The sequence below is a fragment of the Pseudophryne corroboree genome, chromosome 3, assembly GCF_028390025.1.
Source record: "Pseudophryne corroboree isolate aPseCor3 chromosome 3, aPseCor3.hap2, whole genome shotgun sequence".
NCBI lineage: Eukaryota > Metazoa > Chordata > Amphibia > Anura > Myobatrachidae > Pseudophryne > Pseudophryne corroboree.
Window position 1 is genome coordinate 439,821,152 of NC_086446.1, and position 15,710 is coordinate 439,836,861.

Consider the following 15,710-nt stretch of genomic DNA (forward strand, 5'->3'; position numbering starts at 1 on the left):
ATTGAACCCGGGCATCCCGCGTGGCAGGCGAGAATTCTACCACTGAACCACCATTGCTCCACAGGTACTTAATTTTACACTTACTCGTGTACTTTAGTGTATGAAACAAAGCAGGAGTGTCAGGATGCCTTGCCTTGCCTTGCCATCACCTCCATACATTTGCAACCAACCCTGGCTAGCTCAGTCGGTAGAGCATGAGACTCTTAATCTCATGGTCGTGGGTTCGAGCCCCACGTTGGGCGGATGTTTTTTCTTTTCCTGTACCATTGTATGTGGAACACTGTATACTTGCACCACCACAGCGCAAATGGCTGTCCTCACTTTCACAAAATACACTGCCATATCAGCAAAAACTCAGGACTGCATTGGCCGGGAATCGATTCCGGGCCTCACGCGTGGCAGGCGAGAATTCTACCACTGATCCACCAATGCTCCATATATGCCTAATTTTACACTTACTCATGTACTTTACTGTATAAAACAAAGCAGGAGTGTCAGGATGCCTTGCCTTGCCATCACCTCCAAGCCTACGTAACCAAGCCCGACTAGCACAGTCGCTAGAGCATAAGACTATTAATCTTAGGGTCATGTATTTGAGCTCCATGTTGGGCAGTTGTTTTTTTCTCTTCCTGTACCATTGTATGTGGAACAGTGTATACTTGCATCACCACAGCGCAAATGGCTGTCCTCACTTTCACAAAATGCACTGCCCTATCAGCAAAAACTCAGGAATGTATTGACCGGGAATTGAACCCGGCCTCCCACGTGGCCGGCTAGATTTCTACCACTGAACCACCAATGATCCACAGATGCTTAATTTTAGACTTACTCATGTACTTTAGTGTACAAAACAAAGCAGGAGAGTCAGGATGCCTTGCCTTGCCATCACCACAACTCCTTGGTTACCAAGCATTGCTAACTCAGTCGGTAAAGCATGAGACTCTTAATCTCAGGGTCGTGGAGTCGAGCCCCACATTGGGCGGATGTTTTTTTTCTTTTCCTGTACCATTGTATGTGGAACACTGTCAACTTGCCCCACCACAGCGCAAATGGCTGTCCTCACTTTCACAAAATGCACTGCCATATCAGCAAAAATTCAGGACTGCATTGGCCGGGAATCGAACCCGGACCTCCCGCGTGGCAGGCGAGAATTCTACCACTGAACCACCAATGCTCTACAGATACTTAATTTTACACTTACTCGTGTACTTTAGTGTATGAAATAAAGCAGGAGTGTCATGATGCCTTGCCTTGCCATCACCACCATGTATTCTCAACCAAGCCCGGCTAGCTCAGTCGGTAGAGCATGAGACTCTTAATCTCAGGGTCGTGGGTTCGAGCCCCACATTGGGCGGATGTTTTTTTTCTTTTCCTGTACCATTGTATGTGGAACACTGTCAACTTGCACCACCACAGCGCAAATGGCTATCCTCACTTTCACAAAATGCACTGCCATATCAGCAAAATCTCAGGACTGCATTGGCCGGGAATCGAACCCGGGCCTCCCGCGTGGCAGGCGAGAATTCTACCACTGAACCACCAATGCTCCACAGGTACTTAATTTTACACTTACCCGTGTACTTTAGTGTATGAAACAAAGCAGGAGTGTCAGGATGCCTTGCCTTGCCATCACCTCCATACATTCGCAACTAAGCCTGGCTAGCTCAGTCGGTAGAGCATGAGACTCTTAATCTCAGTGTCGTGGGTTCGAGCCCCACATTGGGTGGATGTTTTTTCTTTTCCTGTACCATTGTATGTGGAACACTGTATACTTGCACCACCACAGCGCAAATGGCTGTCCTCACTTTCACAAAATACACTGCCATATCAGCAAAAACTCAGGACTGCATTGGCCGGGAATCGATTCCGGGCCTCACGCGTGGCAGGCGAGAATTCTACCACTGATCCACCAATGCTCCACAGATGCCTAATTTTACACTTACTCATGTACTTTAGTGTATAAAACAAAGCAGGAGTGTCAGGATGCCTTGCCTTGCCATCACCTCCAAGCCTACGTAACGAAGCCCGACTAGCACAGTCGCTAGAGCATAAGACTATTAATCTTAGGGTCATGTATTTGAGCTCCATGTTGGGCAGTTGTTTTTTTCTCTTCCTGTACCATTGTATGTGGAACAGTGTATACTTGCATCACCACAGCGCAAATGGCTGTCCTCACTTTCACAAAATGCACTGCCCTATCAGCAAAAACTCAGGAATGTATTGACCGGGAATTGAACCCGGCCTCCCACGTGGCCGGCTAGATTTCTACCACTGAACCACCAATGATCCACAGATGCTTAATTTTAGACTTACTCATGTACTTTAGTGTACAAAACAAAGCAGGAGAGTCAGGATGCCTTGCCTTGCCATCACCACAACTCCTCGGTTACCAAGCATTGCTAACTCAGTCGGTAAAGCATGAGACTCTTAATCTCAGGGTCGTGGAGTCGAGCCCCACATTGGGCGGATGTTTTTTTTCTTTTCCTGTACCATTGTATGTGGAACACTGTCAACTTGCCCCACCACAGCGCAAATGGCTGTCCTCACTTTCACAAAACGCACTGTCATATCAGCAAAAACTCAGGACTGCATTGGCCGGGAATCGAACCCGGGCCTCCCGCGTGGCAGGCGAGAATTCTACCACTGAACCACCAATGCTCCTCAGATACTTAATTTTACACTTACTCGTGTACTTTAGTGTATGAAATAAAGCAGGAGTGTCAGGATGCCTTGCCCTGCCATCACCTCCATACATTCTCAACCAAGCCTGGCTAGCTCAGTCGGTAGAGCATGAGACTCTTAATCTCAGGGTGGTGGGTTCGAGCCCCACGTTGGGCGTTTTTTTTTCTTTTCCTGTACCATTGTATGTGGAACACTGTCAACTTGCACCACCACAGCGCAAATGGCTGTCCTCACTTTCACAAAATACACTGCCATATCAGCAAAAACTCAGGACTGCATTGGCCGGGAATCGATTCCGGGCCTCACGCGTGGCAGGCGAGAATTCTACCACTGAACCACCAATGCTCCACAGATGCCTAATTTTACACTTACTCATGTACTTTAGTGTATAAAACAAAGCAGGAGTGTCAGGATGCCTTGCCTTGCCATCACCTCCAAGCCTACGTAGCCAAGCCCGACTAGCACAGTCGCTAGAGCATAAGACTATTAATCTTAGGGTCATGTATTTGAGCTCCATGTTGGGCAGTTGTTTTTTTCTCTTCCTGTACCATTGTATGTGGAACAGTGTATACTTGCATCACCACAGCGCAAATGGCTGTCCTCACTTTCACAAAATGCACTGCCCTATCAGCAAAAACTCAGGAATGTATTGACCGGGAATTGAACCCGGCCTCCCACGTGGCCGGCTAGATTTCTACCACTGAACCACCAATGATCCACAGATGCTTAATTTTAGACTTACTCATGGACTTTAGTGTACAAAACAAAGCAGGAGAGTCAGGATGCCTTGCCTTGCCATCACCACAACTCCTCGGTTACCAAGCATTGCTAACTCAGTCGGTAAAGCATGAGACTCTTAATCTCAGAGTCGTGAGTTCGAGCCCCACATTGGGCGGATGTTTTTTTTCTTTTCCTGTACCATTGTATGTGGAACACTGTCAACTTGCACCACCACAGCGCAAATGGCTGTCCTCACTTTCACAAAATGCACTGCCATATCAGCAAAAACTCAGGACTGCATTGGCCGGGAATCGAACCCAGGCCTCCCGCGTGGCAGGCGAGAATTCTACCACTGAACCACCAATGCTCCACAGGTACTTAATTTTACACTTACTCGTGTACTTTAGTGTATGAAACAAAGCAGGAGTGTCAGGATGCCTTGCCTTGCCATCACCTCCATACATTCGCAATCAAGCCTGGCTAGCTCAGTCGGTAGAGCATGAGACTCTTAATCTCAGGGTCGTGGGTTCGAGCCCCACGTTGGGCGGATGTTTTTTCTTTTCCTGTACCATTGTATGTGGAACACTGTATACTTGCACCACCACAGCGCAAATGGCTGTCCTCACTTTCACAAAATACACTGCCATATCAGCAAAAACTCAGGACTGCATTGGCCGGGAATCGATTCCGGGCCTCGCGCGTGGCAGGCGAGAATTCTACCACTGATCCACCAATGCTCCACAGATGCCTAATTTTACACTTACTCATGTACTTTAGTGTATAAAACAAAGCAGGAGTGTCAGGATGCCTTGCCTTGCCATCACCTCCAAGCCTACGTAACCAAGCCCGACTAGCACAGTCGCTAGAGCATAAGACTATTAATCTTAGGGTCATGTATTTGAGCTCCATGTTGGGCAGTTGTTTTTTTCTCTTCCTGTACCATTGTATGTGGAACAGTGTATACTTGCATCACCACAGCGCAAATGGCTGTCCTCACTTTCACAAAATGCACTGCCCTATCAGCAAAAACTCAGGAATGTATTGACCGGGAATTGAACCTGGCCTCCCACGTGGCCGGCTAGATTTCTACCACTGAACCACCAATGATCCACAGATGCTTAATTTTAGACTTACTCATGTACTTTAGTGTACAAAACAAAGCAGGAGAGTCAGGATGCCTTGCCTTGCCATCACCACAACTCCTCGGTTCCCAAGCATTGCTAACTAAGTCGGTAAAGCATGAGACTCTTAATCTCAGGGTCGTGGGTTCGAACCCCACATTGGGCGGATGTTTTTTTCTTTTCCTGTACCATTGTATGTGGAACACTGTCAACTTGCCCCACCACAGCGCAAATGGCTGTCCTCACTTTCACAAAATGCACTGCCATATCAGCAAAAATTCGGGACTGCATTGGCCGGGAATCGAACACGGGCCTCCCGCGTGGCAGGCGAGAATTCTACCACTGAACCACCAATGCTCCACAGATACTTAATTTTACACTTACTCGTGTACTTTAGTGTATGAAATAAAGCAGGAGTGTCAGGATGCCTTGCCTTGCCATCACCTCCATGTATTCTCAACCAAGCCCGGCTTGCTCAGTCGGTAGAGCATGAGACTCTTAATCTCAGGGTCGTGGGTTCGAGCCCCACGTTGGGCGGATGTTTTTTTTCTTTTCCTGTACCATTGTATGTGGAACACTGTCAACTTGCACCACCACAGCGCAAATGGCTGTCCTCACTTTCACAAAATGCACTGCCATATCAGCAAAAACTCAGGACTGCATTGGCCGGGAATCGAACCCGGGCCTCCCGCGTGGCAGGCGAGAATTCTACCACTGAACCACCAATGCTCCACAGATGCCTAATTTTACACTTACTCATGTACTTTAGTGTATAAAACAAAGCAGGAGTGTCAGGATGCCTTGCCTTGCCATCACCTCCAAGCCTACGTAACCAAGCCCGACTAGCACAGTCGCTAGAGCATAAGACTATTAATCTTAGGGTCATGTATTTGAGCTCCATGTTGGGCAGTTGTTTTTTTCTCTTCCTGTACCATTGTATGTGGAACAGTGTATACTTGCATCACCACAGCGCAAATGGCTGTCCTCACTTTCACAAAATGCACTGCCCTATCAGCAAAAACTCAGGAATGTATTGACCGGGAATTGAACCTGGCCTCCCACGTGGCCGGCTAGATTTCTACCACTGAACCACCAATGATCCACAGATGCTTAATTTTAGACTTACTCATGTACTTTAGTGTACAAAACAAAGCAGGAGAGTCAGGATGCCTTGCTTTGCCATCACCACAACTCCTCGGTTACCAAGCATTGCTAACTCAGTCGGTAAAGCATGAGACTCTTAATCTCAGGGTCGTGGGTTCGAGCCCCACATTGGGCGGATGTTTTTTTTCTTTTCCTGTACCATTGTATGTGGAACACTGTCAACTTGCACCACCACAGCGCAAATGGCTGTCCTCACTTTCACAAAATGCACTGCCATATCAGCAAAAACTCAGGACTGCATTGGCCGGGAATCGAACACGGGCCTCCCGCGTGGCAGGCGAGAATTCTACCACTGAATCACCAATGCTCCACAGGTACTTAATTTTACACTTACTCATGTACTTTAGTGTATGAAACAAAGCAGGAGTGTCAGGATGCCTTGCCTTGCCTTGCCATCACCTCCATACATTCGCAACCAAGCCTGGCTAGCTCAGTCGGTAGAGCTTGAGATTCTTAATCTCAGGGTCGTGAGTTCGAGCCCCACGTTAGGCGGATGTTTTTTCTTTTCCTGTACCATTGTATGTGGAACACTGTCAACTTGCACCACCACAGCGCAAATGGCTGTCCTCACTTTCACAAAATACACTGCCATATCAGCAAAAACTCAGGACTGCATTGGCCGGGAATCGATTCCGGGCCTCACGCGTGGCAGGCGAGAATTCTACCACTGAACCACAGATGCCTAATTTTACACTTACTCATGTACTTTAGTGTATAAAACAAAGCAGGAGTGTCAGGATGCCTTGCCATCACCTCCAAGCCTACGTAACCAAGCCCGACTAGCACAGTCGCTAGAGCATAAGACTATTAATCTTAGGGTCATGTATTTGAGCTCCATGTTGGGCAGTTGTTTTTTTCTCTTCCTGTACCATTGTATGTGGAACAGTGTATACTTGCATCACCACAGCGCAAATGGCTGTCCTCACTTTCACAAAATGCACTGCCCTATCAGCAAAAACTCAGGAATGTATTGACCGGGATTTGAACCCAGCCTCCCACGTGGCCGGCTAGATTTCTACCACTGAACCACCAATGATCCACAGATGCTTAATTTTAGACTTACTAATGTACTTTAGTGTACAAAACAGAGCAGGAGAGTCAGGATGCCTTGCCTTGCCATCACCACAACTCCTCGGTTACCAAGCATTGCTAACTCAGTCGTTAAAGCATAAGACTCTTAATCTCAGGGTCATGGGTCCGAGCCCCACATTGGGCGGATGTTTTTTTTCTTTTCCTGTACCATTGTATGTGGAACACTGTCAACTTGCACCACCACAGCGCAAATGGCTGTCCTCACTTTCACAAAATGCACTGCCATATCAGCAAAAACTCAGGACTGCATTGGCCGGGAATCGAACCCAGGCCTCCCGCATGGCAGGGGAGAATTCTACCACTGAACCACCAATGCTCCACAGATACTTAATTTTACACTTACTCGTGTACTTTAGTGTATGAAACAAAGCAGGAGTGTCAGGATGCCTTGCCTTGCCATCACCTCCATACATTCTTAACCAAGCCTGGCTTGCTCAGTCGGTAGAGCATGAGATTCTTAATCTCAGGATCGTGAGTTCGAGCCCCACGTTAGGCGGATGTTTTTTCTTTTCCTGTACCATTGTATGTGGAACACTGTCAACTTGCACCACCACAGCGCAAATGGCTGTCCTCACTTTCACAAAATACACTGCCATATCAGCAAAAACTCAGGACTGCATTGGCCGGGAATCGATTCCGGGCCTCACGCGTGGCAGGCGAGAATTCTACCACTGAACCACCAATGCTCCACAGATGCCTTATTTTACACTTACTCATGTACTTTAGTGTATAAAACAAAGCAGGAGTGTCAGGATGCCTTGCCTTGCCATCACCTCCAAGCCTACGTAACCAAGCCCGACTAGCACAGTCGCTAGAGCATAAGACTATTAATCTTAGGGTCATGTATTTGAGCTCCATGTTGGGCAGTTGTTTTTTTCTCTTCCTGTACCATTGTATGTGGAACAGTGTATACTTGCATCACCACAGCGCAAATGGCTGTCCTCACTTTCACAAAATGCACTGCCCTATCAGCAAAAACTCAGGAATGTATTGACCGGAAATTGAACCTGGCCTCCCACGTGGCCGGCTAGATTTCTACCACTGAACCACCAATGATCCACAGATGCTTAATTTTAGACTTACTCATGTACTTTAGTGTACAAAACAAAGCAGGAGAGTCAGGATGCCTTGCTTTGCCATCACCACAACTCCTCGGTTACCAAGCATTGCTAACTCAGTCGGTAAAGCATGAGACTCTTAATCTCAGGGTCGTGGGTTCGAGCCCCACATTGGGCGGATGTTTTTTTTCTTTTCCTGTACCATTGTATGTGGAACACTGTCAACTTGCACCACCACAGCGCAAATTGCTGTCCTCACTTTCACAAAATGCACTGCCATATCAGCAAAAACTCAGGACTGCATTGGCCGGGAATCGAACACGGGCCTCCCGCGTGGCAGGCGAGAATTCTACCACTGAATCACCAATGCTCCACAGGTACTTAATTTTACACTTACTCATGTACTTTAGTGTATGAAACAAAGCAGGAGTGTCAGGATGCCTTGCCTTGCCTTGCCATCACCTCCATACATTCACAACCAAGCCTGGCTAGCTCAGTCGGTAGAGCTTGAGATTCTTAATCTCAGGGTCGTGAGTTCGAGCCCCACGTTAGGCGGATGTTTTTTCTTTTCCTGTACCATTGTATGTGGAACACTGTCAACTTGCACCACCACAGCGCAAATGGCTGTCCTCACTTTCACAAAATACACTGCCATATCAGCAAAAACTCAGGACTGCATTGGCCGGGAATCGATTCCGGGCCTCACGCGTGGCAGGCGAGAATTCTACCACTGAACCACAGATGCCTAATTTTACACTTACTCATGTACTTTAGTGTATAAAACAAAGCAGGAGTGTCAGGATGCCTTGCCATCACCTCCAAGCCTACGTAACCAAGCCCGACTAGCACAGTCGCTAGAGCATAAGACTATTAATCTTAGGGTCATGTATTTGAGCTCCATGTTGGGCAGTTGTTTTTTTCTCTTCCTGTACCATTGTATGTGGAACAGTGTATACTTGCATCACCACAGCGCAAATGGCTGTCCTCACTTTCACAAAATGCACTGCCCTATCAGCAAAAACTCAGGAATGTATTGACCGGGATTTGAACCCAGCCTCCCACGTGGCCGGCTAGATTTCTACCACTGAACCACCAATGATCCACAGATGCTTAATTTTAGACTTACTCATGTACTTTAGTGTACAAAACAGAACAGGAGAGTCAGGATGCCTTGCCTTGCCATCACCACAACTCCTCGGTTACCAAGCATTGCTAACTCAGTCGGTAAAGCATAAGACTCTTAATCTCAGGGTCATGGGTCCGAGCCCCACATTGGGCGGATGTTTTTTTTCTTTTCCTGTACCATTGTATGTGGAACACTGTCAACTTGCACCACCACAGCGCAAATGGCTGTCCTCACTTTCACAAAATGCACTGCCATATCAGCAAAAACTCAGGACTGCATTGGCCGGGAATCGAACCCAGGCCTCCCGCGTGGCAGGGGAGAATTCTACCACTGAACCACCAATGCTCCACAGATACTTAATTTTACACTTACTCGTGTACTTTAGTTTATGAAACAAAGCAGGAGTGTGAGGATGCCTTGCCTTGCCATCACCTCCATACTTTCTCAACCTAGCCTGGCTAGCTCAGTCGGTAGAGCATGAGACTCTTAATCTCAGGGTCGTGGGTTCGAGCCCCACGTTGGGCGGATGTTTTTTCTTTTCCTGTACCATTGTATGTGGAACACTGTATACTTGCACCACCACAGCGCAAATGGCTGTCCTCACTTTCACAAAATACACTGCCATATCAGCAAAAACTCAGGACTGCATTGGCCGGGAATCGATTCCGGGCCTCACGCGTGGCAGGCGAGAATTCTACTATTGAACCACCAATGCTCCACAGATGCCTAATTTTACACTTACTCATGTACTTTAGTGTATAAAACAAAGCAGGAGTGTCAGGATGCCTTGCCATCACCTCCAAGCCTACGTAACCAAGCCCGACTAGCACAGTCGCTAGAGCATAAGACTATTAATCTTAGGGTCATGTATTTGAGCTCCATGTTGGGCAGTTGTTTTTTTCTCTTCCTGTACCATTGTATGTGGAACAGTGTATACTTGCAATACCACAGCGCAAATGGCTGTCCTCACTTTCACAAAATGCACTGCCCTATCAGCAAAAACTCAGGAATGTATCGACCGGGAATTGAACCCGGCCTCCCACGTGGCCGGCTAGATTTCTACCACTGAACCACCAATGATCCACAGATGCTTAATTTTAGACTTACTCATGTACTTTAGTGTACAAAACAAAGTAGGAGAGTCAGTATGCCTTGCCTTGCCATCACCACAACTCCTCAGTTACCAAGCATTGCTAACTCAGTCGGTAAAGCATGAGGCTCTTAATCTCAGGGTCGTAGGTTCGAGCCCCACATTGGGCGGATGTTGTTTTTCTTTTCCTGTACCATTGTATGTGGAACACTGTCAACTTGCACCACCACAGCGCAAATGGCTGTCCTCACTTTCACAAAATGCACTGCCATATCAGCAAAAACTCAGGACTGCATTGGCCGGGAATCGAACACGGGCCTCCCGCGTGGCAGGCGAGAATTCTACCACTGAATCACCAATGCTCCACAGGTACTTAATTTTACACTTACTCATGTACTTTAGTGTATGAAACAAAGCAGGAGTGTCAGGATGCCTTGCCTTGCCTTGCCATCACCTCCATACATTCGCAACCAAGCCTGGCTAGCTCAGTCGGTAGAGCTTGAGATTCTTAATCTCAGGGTCGTGAGTTCGAGCCCCACGTTAGGCGGATGTTTTTTCTTTTCCTGTACCATTGTATGTGGAACACTGTCAACTTGCACCACCACAGCGCAAATGGCTGTCCTCACTTTCACAAAATACACTGCCATATCAGCAAAAACTCAGGACTGCATTGGCCGGGAATCGATTCCGGGCCTCACGCGTGGCAGGCGAGAATTCTACCACTGAACCACAGATGCCTAATTTTACACTTACTCATGTACTTTAGTGTATAAAACATAGCAGGAGTGTCAGGATGCCTTGCCATCACCTCCAAGCCTACGTAACCAAGCCCGACTAGCACAGTCGCTAGAGCATAAGACTATTAATCTTAGGGTCATGTATTTGAGCTCCATGTTGGGCAGTTGTTTTTTTCTCTTCCTGTACCATTGTATGTGGAACAGTGTATACTTGCATCACCACAGCGCAAATGGCTGTCCTCACTTTCACAAAATGCACTGCCCTATCAGCAAAAACTCAGGAATGTATTGACCGGGATTTGAACCCAGCCTCCCACGTGGCCGGCTAGATTTCTACCACTGAACCACCAATGATCCACAGATGCTTAATTTTAGACTTACTAATGTACTTTAGTGTACAAAACAGAGCAGGAGAGTCAGGATGCCTTGCCTTGCCATCACCACAACTCCTCGGTTACCAAGCATTGCTAACTCAGTCGGTAAAGCATAAGACTCTTAATCTCAGGGTCATGGGTCCGAGCCCCACATTGGGCGGATGTTTTTTTTCTTTTCCTGTACCATTGTATGTGGAACACTGTCAACTTGCACCACCACAGCGCAAATGGCTGTCCTCACTTTCACAAAATGCACTGCCATATCAGCAAAAACTCAGGACTGCATTGGCCGGGAATCGAACCCAGGCCTCCCGCATGGCAGGGGAGAATTCTACCACTGAACCACCAATGCTCCACAGATACTTAATTTTACACTTACTCGTGTACTTTAGTGTATGAAACAAAGCAGGAGTGTCAGGATGCCTTGCCTTGCCATCACCTCCATACATTCTTAACCAAGCCTGGCTAGCTCAGTCGGTAGAGCATGAGATTCTTAATCTCAGGATCGTGAGTTCGAGCCCCACGTTAGGCGGATGTTTTTTCTTTTCCTGTACCATTGTATGTGGAACACTGTCAACTTGCACCACCACAGCGCAAATGGCTGTCCTCACTTTCACAAAATACACTGCCATATCAGCAAAAACTCAGGACTGCATTGGCCGGGAATCGATTCCGGGCCTCACGCGTGGCAGGCGAGAATTCTACCACTGAACCACCAATGCTCCACAGATGCCTTATTTTACACTTACTCATGTACTTTAGTGTATAAAACAAAGCAGGAGTGTCAGGATGCCTTGCCTTGCCATCACCTCCAAGCCTACGTAACCAAGCCCGACTAGCACAGTCGCTAGAGCATAAGACTATTAATCTTAGGGTCATGTATTTGAGCTCCATGTTGGGCAGTTGTTTTTTTCTCTTCCTGTACCATTGTATGTGGAACAGTGTATACTTGCATCACCACAGCGCAAATGGCTGTCCTCACTTTCACAAAATGCACTGCCCTATCAGCAAAAACTCAGGAATGTATTGACCGGAAATTGAACCTGGCCTCCCACGTGGCCGGCTAGATTTCTACCACTGAACCACCAATGATCCACAGATGCTTAATTTTAGACTTACTCATGTACTTTAGTGTACAAAACAAAGCAGGAGAGTCAGGATGCCTTGCTTTGCCATCACCACAACTCCTCGGTTACCAAGCATTGCTAACTCAGTCGGTAAAGCATGAGACTCTTAATCTCAGGGTCGTGGGTTCGAGCCCCACATTGGGCGGATGTTTTTTTTCTTTTCCTGTACCATTGTATGTGGAACACTGTCAACTTGCACCACCACAGCGCAAATTGCTGTCCTCACTTTCACAAAATGCACTGCCATATCAGCAAAAACTCAGGACTGCATTGGCCGGGAATCGAACACGGGCCTCCCGCGTGGCAGGCGAGAATTCTACCACTGAATCACCAATGCTCCACAGGTACTTAATTTTACACTTACTCATGTACTTTAGTGTATGAAACAAAGCAGGAGTGTCAGGATGCCTTGCCTTGCCTTGCCATCACCTCCATACATTCACAACCAAGCCTGGCTAGCTCAGTCGGTAGAGCTTGAGATTCTTAATCTCAGGGTCGTGAGTTCGAGCCCCACGTTAGGCGGATGTTTTTTCTTTTCCTGTACCATTGTATGTGGAACACTGTCAACTTGCACCACCACAGCGCAAATGGCTGTCCTCACTTTCACAAAATACACTGCCATATCAGCAAAAACTCAGGACTGCATTGGCCGGGAATCGATTCCGGGCCTCACGCGTGGCAGGCGAGAATTCTACCACTGAACCACAGATGCCTAATTTTACACTTACTCATGTACTTTAGTGTATAAAACAAAGCAGGAGTGTCAGGATGCCTTGCCATCACCTCCAAGCCTACGTAACCAAGCCCGACTAGCACAGTCGCTAGAGCATAAGACTATTAATCTTAGGGTCATGTATTTGAGCTCCATGTTGGGCAGTTGTTTTTTTCTCTTCCTGTACCATTGTATGTGGAACAGTGTATACTTGCATCACCACAGCGCAAATGGCTGTCCTCACTTTCACAAAATGCACTGCCCTATCAGCAAAAACTCAGGAATGTATTGACCGGGATTTGAACCCAGCCTCCCACGTGGCCGGCTAGATTTCTACCACTGAACCACCAATGATCCACAGATGCTTAATTTTAGACTTACTCATGTACTTTAGTGTACAAAACAGAGCAGGAGAGTCAGGATGCCTTGCCTTGCCATCACCACAACTCCTCGGTTACCAAGCATTGCTAACTCAGTCGGTAAAGCATAAGACTCTTAATCTCAGGGTCATGGGTCCGAGCCCCACATTGGGCGGATGTTTTTTTTCTTTTCCTGTACCATTGTATGTGGAACACTGTCAACTTGCACCACCACAGCGCAAATGGCTGTCCTCACTTTCACAAAATGCACTGCCATATCAGCAAAAACTCAGGACTGCATTGGCAGGGAATCGAACCCAGGCCTCCCGCGTGGCAGGGGAGAATTCTACCACTGAACCACCAATGCTCCACAGATACTTAATTTTACACTTACTCGTGTACTTTAGTTTATGAAACAAAGCAGGAGTGTGAGGATGCCTTGCCTTGCCATCACCTCCATACTTTCTCAACCTAGCCTGGCTAGCTCAGTCGGTAGAGCATGAGACTCTTAATCTCAGGGTCGTGTTTTCGAGCCCCACGTTGGGCGGATGTTTTTTCTTTTCCTGTACCATTGTATGTGGAACACTGTATACTTGCACCACCACAGCGCAAATGGCTGTCCTCACTTTCACAAAATACACTGCCATATCAGCAAAAACTCAGGACTGCATTGGCCGGGAATCGATTCCGGGCCTCACGCGTGGCAGGCGAGAATTCTACTATTGAACCACCAATGCTCCACAGATGCCTAATTTTACACTTACTCATGTACTTTAGTGTATAAAACAAAGCAGGAGTGTCAGGATGCCTTGCCATCACCTCCAAGCCTACGTAACCAAGCCCGACTAGCACAGTCGCTAGAGCATAAGACTATTAATCTTAGGGTCATGTATTTGAGCTCCATGTTGGGCAGTTGTTTTTTTCTCTTCCTGTACCATTGTATGTGGAACAGTGTATACTTGCAATACCACAGCGCAAATGGCTGTCCTCACTTTCACAAAATGCACTGCCCTATCAGCAAAAACTCAGGAATGTATCGACCGGGAATTGAACCCGGCCTCCCACGTGGCCGGCTAGATTTCTACCACTGAACCACCAATGATCCACAGATGCTTAATTTTAGACTTACTCATGTACTTTAGTGTACAAAACAAAGTAGGAGAGTCAGTATGCCTTGCCTTGCCATCACCACAACTCCTCAGTTACCAAGCATTGCTAACTCAGTCGGTAAAGCATGAGGCTCTTAATCTCAGGGTCGTGGGTTCGAGCCCCACATTGGGCGGATGTTGTTTTTCTTTTCCTGTACCATTGTATGTGGAACACTGTCAACTTGCACCACCACAGCGCAAATGGCTGTCCTCACTTTCACAAAATGCACTGCCATATCAGCAAAAACTCAGACTGCATTGGCCGGGAATCGAACCCGGGCCTCCCGCGTGGCAGGCGAGAATTCTACCACTGAACCACCAATGCTCCACGGATACTTAATTTTACACTTACTCGTGTACTTTAGTGTATGAAACAAAGCAGGAGTGTCAGGATGCCTTGCCTTGCCATCACCTCCATACGTTCTCAACCAAGCCTGGCTAGCTCAGTCGGTAGAGCATGAGACTCTTAATCTCAGGGTTGTGGGTTCGAGCCCAACGTTGGGCGGATGTTTTTTCTTTTCCTGTACTATTGTATGTGGAACACTGTATACTTGCACCACAACAGCGCAAATGGCTGTCCTCACTTTCACAAAATACACTGCCATATCAGGAAAAACTCAAGACTGCATTGGCCGGGAATCGATTCCGGGCCTCACGCGTGGCAGGCGAGAATTCTACTACTGAACCACCAATGCTCCACAGATGCCTAATTTTACACTTACTCATGTACTTTAGTGTATAAAACAAAGCAGGAGTGTCAGGATGCCTTGCCTTGCCATCGCCTCCAAGCCTACGTAACCAAGCCCGACTAGCACAGTCGCTAGAGCATAAGACTATTAATCTTAGGGTCATGTATTTGAGCTCCATGTTGGGCAGTTGTTTTTTTCTCTTCCTGTACCATTGTATGTGGAACAGTGTATACTTGCATCACCACAGCGCAAATGGCTGTCCTCACTTTCACAAAATGCACTGCCCTATCAGCAAAAACTCAGGAATGTATTGACCGGGAATTGAACCCGGCCTCCCACGTGGCCGGCTAGATTTCTACCACTGAACCACCAATGATCCACAGATGCTTAATTTTAGACTTACTCATGTACTTTAGTGTACAAAACAAAGCAGGAGAGTCAGGATGCCTTGCCTTGCCATCACCACATCTCCTCAGTTACCAAGCATTGCTAACTCAGTCGGTAAAGCATG

At 47.2% G+C, this 15,710-nt stretch overlaps 28 non-coding genes across 28 annotated transcripts in view; 13 read left to right on the plus strand and 15 right to left on the minus strand.

Annotated features, from left to right (window-relative positions):
• The window catches only part of TRNAG-GCC (transfer RNA glycine (anticodon GCC)), a 71-nt gene extending 14 nt beyond the window's left edge, over positions 1–57 (minus strand). The window contains exon 1 of the tRNA in view: positions 1–57. This exon is cut by the window's left edge and continues 14 nt beyond it. This is a non-coding gene — a tRNA (tRNA-Gly).
• A 112-nt stretch (positions 58–169) lies between these two features.
• Positions 170–242, plus strand: TRNAK-CUU (transfer RNA lysine (anticodon CUU)). Its single transcript has one exon. It is a non-coding gene; the product is annotated as a tRNA-Lys (tRNA).
• An 861-nt stretch (positions 243–1,103) lies between these two features.
• On the minus strand, positions 1,104–1,174 carry TRNAG-GCC (transfer RNA glycine (anticodon GCC)). Its single transcript has one exon. It is a non-coding gene; the product is annotated as a tRNA-Gly (tRNA).
• Positions 1,175–1,281: 107 nt separating this feature from the next.
• Positions 1,282–1,354, plus strand: TRNAK-CUU (transfer RNA lysine (anticodon CUU)). The gene has a single exon. It is a non-coding gene; the product is annotated as a tRNA-Lys (tRNA).
• A 121-nt stretch (positions 1,355–1,475) lies between these two features.
• Positions 1,476–1,546, minus strand: TRNAG-GCC (transfer RNA glycine (anticodon GCC)). The gene has a single exon. It is a non-coding gene; the product is annotated as a tRNA-Gly (tRNA).
• A 107-nt stretch (positions 1,547–1,653) lies between these two features.
• TRNAK-CUU (transfer RNA lysine (anticodon CUU)) lies at positions 1,654–1,726 on the plus strand. Its single transcript has one exon. It is a non-coding gene; the product is annotated as a tRNA-Lys (tRNA).
• Positions 1,727–2,587: 861 nt separating this feature from the next.
• TRNAG-GCC (transfer RNA glycine (anticodon GCC)) lies at positions 2,588–2,658 on the minus strand. Its single transcript has one exon. It is a non-coding gene; the product is annotated as a tRNA-Gly (tRNA).
• A 107-nt stretch (positions 2,659–2,765) lies between these two features.
• Positions 2,766–2,838, plus strand: TRNAK-CUU (transfer RNA lysine (anticodon CUU)). Its single transcript has one exon. It is a non-coding gene; the product is annotated as a tRNA-Lys (tRNA).
• Positions 2,839–3,698: 860 nt separating this feature from the next.
• TRNAG-GCC (transfer RNA glycine (anticodon GCC)) lies at positions 3,699–3,769 on the minus strand. Its single transcript has one exon. It is a non-coding gene; the product is annotated as a tRNA-Gly (tRNA).
• Positions 3,770–3,876: 107 nt separating this feature from the next.
• Positions 3,877–3,949, plus strand: TRNAK-CUU (transfer RNA lysine (anticodon CUU)). Its single transcript has one exon. It is a non-coding gene; the product is annotated as a tRNA-Lys (tRNA).
• Positions 3,950–4,809: 860 nt separating this feature from the next.
• Positions 4,810–4,880, minus strand: TRNAG-GCC (transfer RNA glycine (anticodon GCC)). The gene has a single exon. It is a non-coding gene; the product is annotated as a tRNA-Gly (tRNA).
• Positions 4,881–4,987: 107 nt separating this feature from the next.
• TRNAK-CUU (transfer RNA lysine (anticodon CUU)) lies at positions 4,988–5,060 on the plus strand. Its single transcript has one exon. It is a non-coding gene; the product is annotated as a tRNA-Lys (tRNA).
• A 121-nt stretch (positions 5,061–5,181) lies between these two features.
• Positions 5,182–5,252, minus strand: TRNAG-GCC (transfer RNA glycine (anticodon GCC)). Its single transcript has one exon. It is a non-coding gene; the product is annotated as a tRNA-Gly (tRNA).
• Positions 5,253–5,923: 671 nt separating this feature from the next.
• Positions 5,924–5,994, minus strand: TRNAG-GCC (transfer RNA glycine (anticodon GCC)). Its single transcript has one exon. It is a non-coding gene; the product is annotated as a tRNA-Gly (tRNA).
• Positions 5,995–6,106: 112 nt separating this feature from the next.
• TRNAK-CUU (transfer RNA lysine (anticodon CUU)) lies at positions 6,107–6,179 on the plus strand. The gene has a single exon. It is a non-coding gene; the product is annotated as a tRNA-Lys (tRNA).
• Positions 6,180–7,024: 845 nt separating this feature from the next.
• Positions 7,025–7,095, minus strand: TRNAG-GCC (transfer RNA glycine (anticodon GCC)). The gene has a single exon. It is a non-coding gene; the product is annotated as a tRNA-Gly (tRNA).
• Positions 7,096–8,136: 1,041 nt separating this feature from the next.
• Positions 8,137–8,207, minus strand: TRNAG-GCC (transfer RNA glycine (anticodon GCC)). The gene has a single exon. It is a non-coding gene; the product is annotated as a tRNA-Gly (tRNA).
• Positions 8,208–8,319: 112 nt separating this feature from the next.
• Positions 8,320–8,392, plus strand: TRNAK-CUU (transfer RNA lysine (anticodon CUU)). The gene has a single exon. It is a non-coding gene; the product is annotated as a tRNA-Lys (tRNA).
• Positions 8,393–9,237: 845 nt separating this feature from the next.
• TRNAG-GCC (transfer RNA glycine (anticodon GCC)) lies at positions 9,238–9,308 on the minus strand. Its single transcript has one exon. It is a non-coding gene; the product is annotated as a tRNA-Gly (tRNA).
• Positions 9,309–9,415: 107 nt separating this feature from the next.
• On the plus strand, positions 9,416–9,488 carry TRNAK-CUU (transfer RNA lysine (anticodon CUU)). The gene has a single exon. It is a non-coding gene; the product is annotated as a tRNA-Lys (tRNA).
• Positions 9,489–10,344: 856 nt separating this feature from the next.
• On the minus strand, positions 10,345–10,415 carry TRNAG-GCC (transfer RNA glycine (anticodon GCC)). The gene has a single exon. It is a non-coding gene; the product is annotated as a tRNA-Gly (tRNA).
• Positions 10,416–10,527: 112 nt separating this feature from the next.
• TRNAK-CUU (transfer RNA lysine (anticodon CUU)) lies at positions 10,528–10,600 on the plus strand. Its single transcript has one exon. It is a non-coding gene; the product is annotated as a tRNA-Lys (tRNA).
• Positions 10,601–11,445: 845 nt separating this feature from the next.
• Positions 11,446–11,516, minus strand: TRNAG-GCC (transfer RNA glycine (anticodon GCC)). Its single transcript has one exon. It is a non-coding gene; the product is annotated as a tRNA-Gly (tRNA).
• A 107-nt stretch (positions 11,517–11,623) lies between these two features.
• TRNAK-CUU (transfer RNA lysine (anticodon CUU)) lies at positions 11,624–11,696 on the plus strand. The gene has a single exon. It is a non-coding gene; the product is annotated as a tRNA-Lys (tRNA).
• An 861-nt stretch (positions 11,697–12,557) lies between these two features.
• TRNAG-GCC (transfer RNA glycine (anticodon GCC)) lies at positions 12,558–12,628 on the minus strand. The gene has a single exon. It is a non-coding gene; the product is annotated as a tRNA-Gly (tRNA).
• Positions 12,629–12,740: 112 nt separating this feature from the next.
• TRNAK-CUU (transfer RNA lysine (anticodon CUU)) lies at positions 12,741–12,813 on the plus strand. Its single transcript has one exon. It is a non-coding gene; the product is annotated as a tRNA-Lys (tRNA).
• Positions 12,814–14,764: 1,951 nt separating this feature from the next.
• TRNAG-GCC (transfer RNA glycine (anticodon GCC)) lies at positions 14,765–14,835 on the minus strand. The gene has a single exon. It is a non-coding gene; the product is annotated as a tRNA-Gly (tRNA).
• Positions 14,836–14,942: 107 nt separating this feature from the next.
• On the plus strand, positions 14,943–15,015 carry TRNAK-CUU (transfer RNA lysine (anticodon CUU)). The gene has a single exon. It is a non-coding gene; the product is annotated as a tRNA-Lys (tRNA).
• Positions 15,016–15,710: the final 695 nt, after the last annotated feature.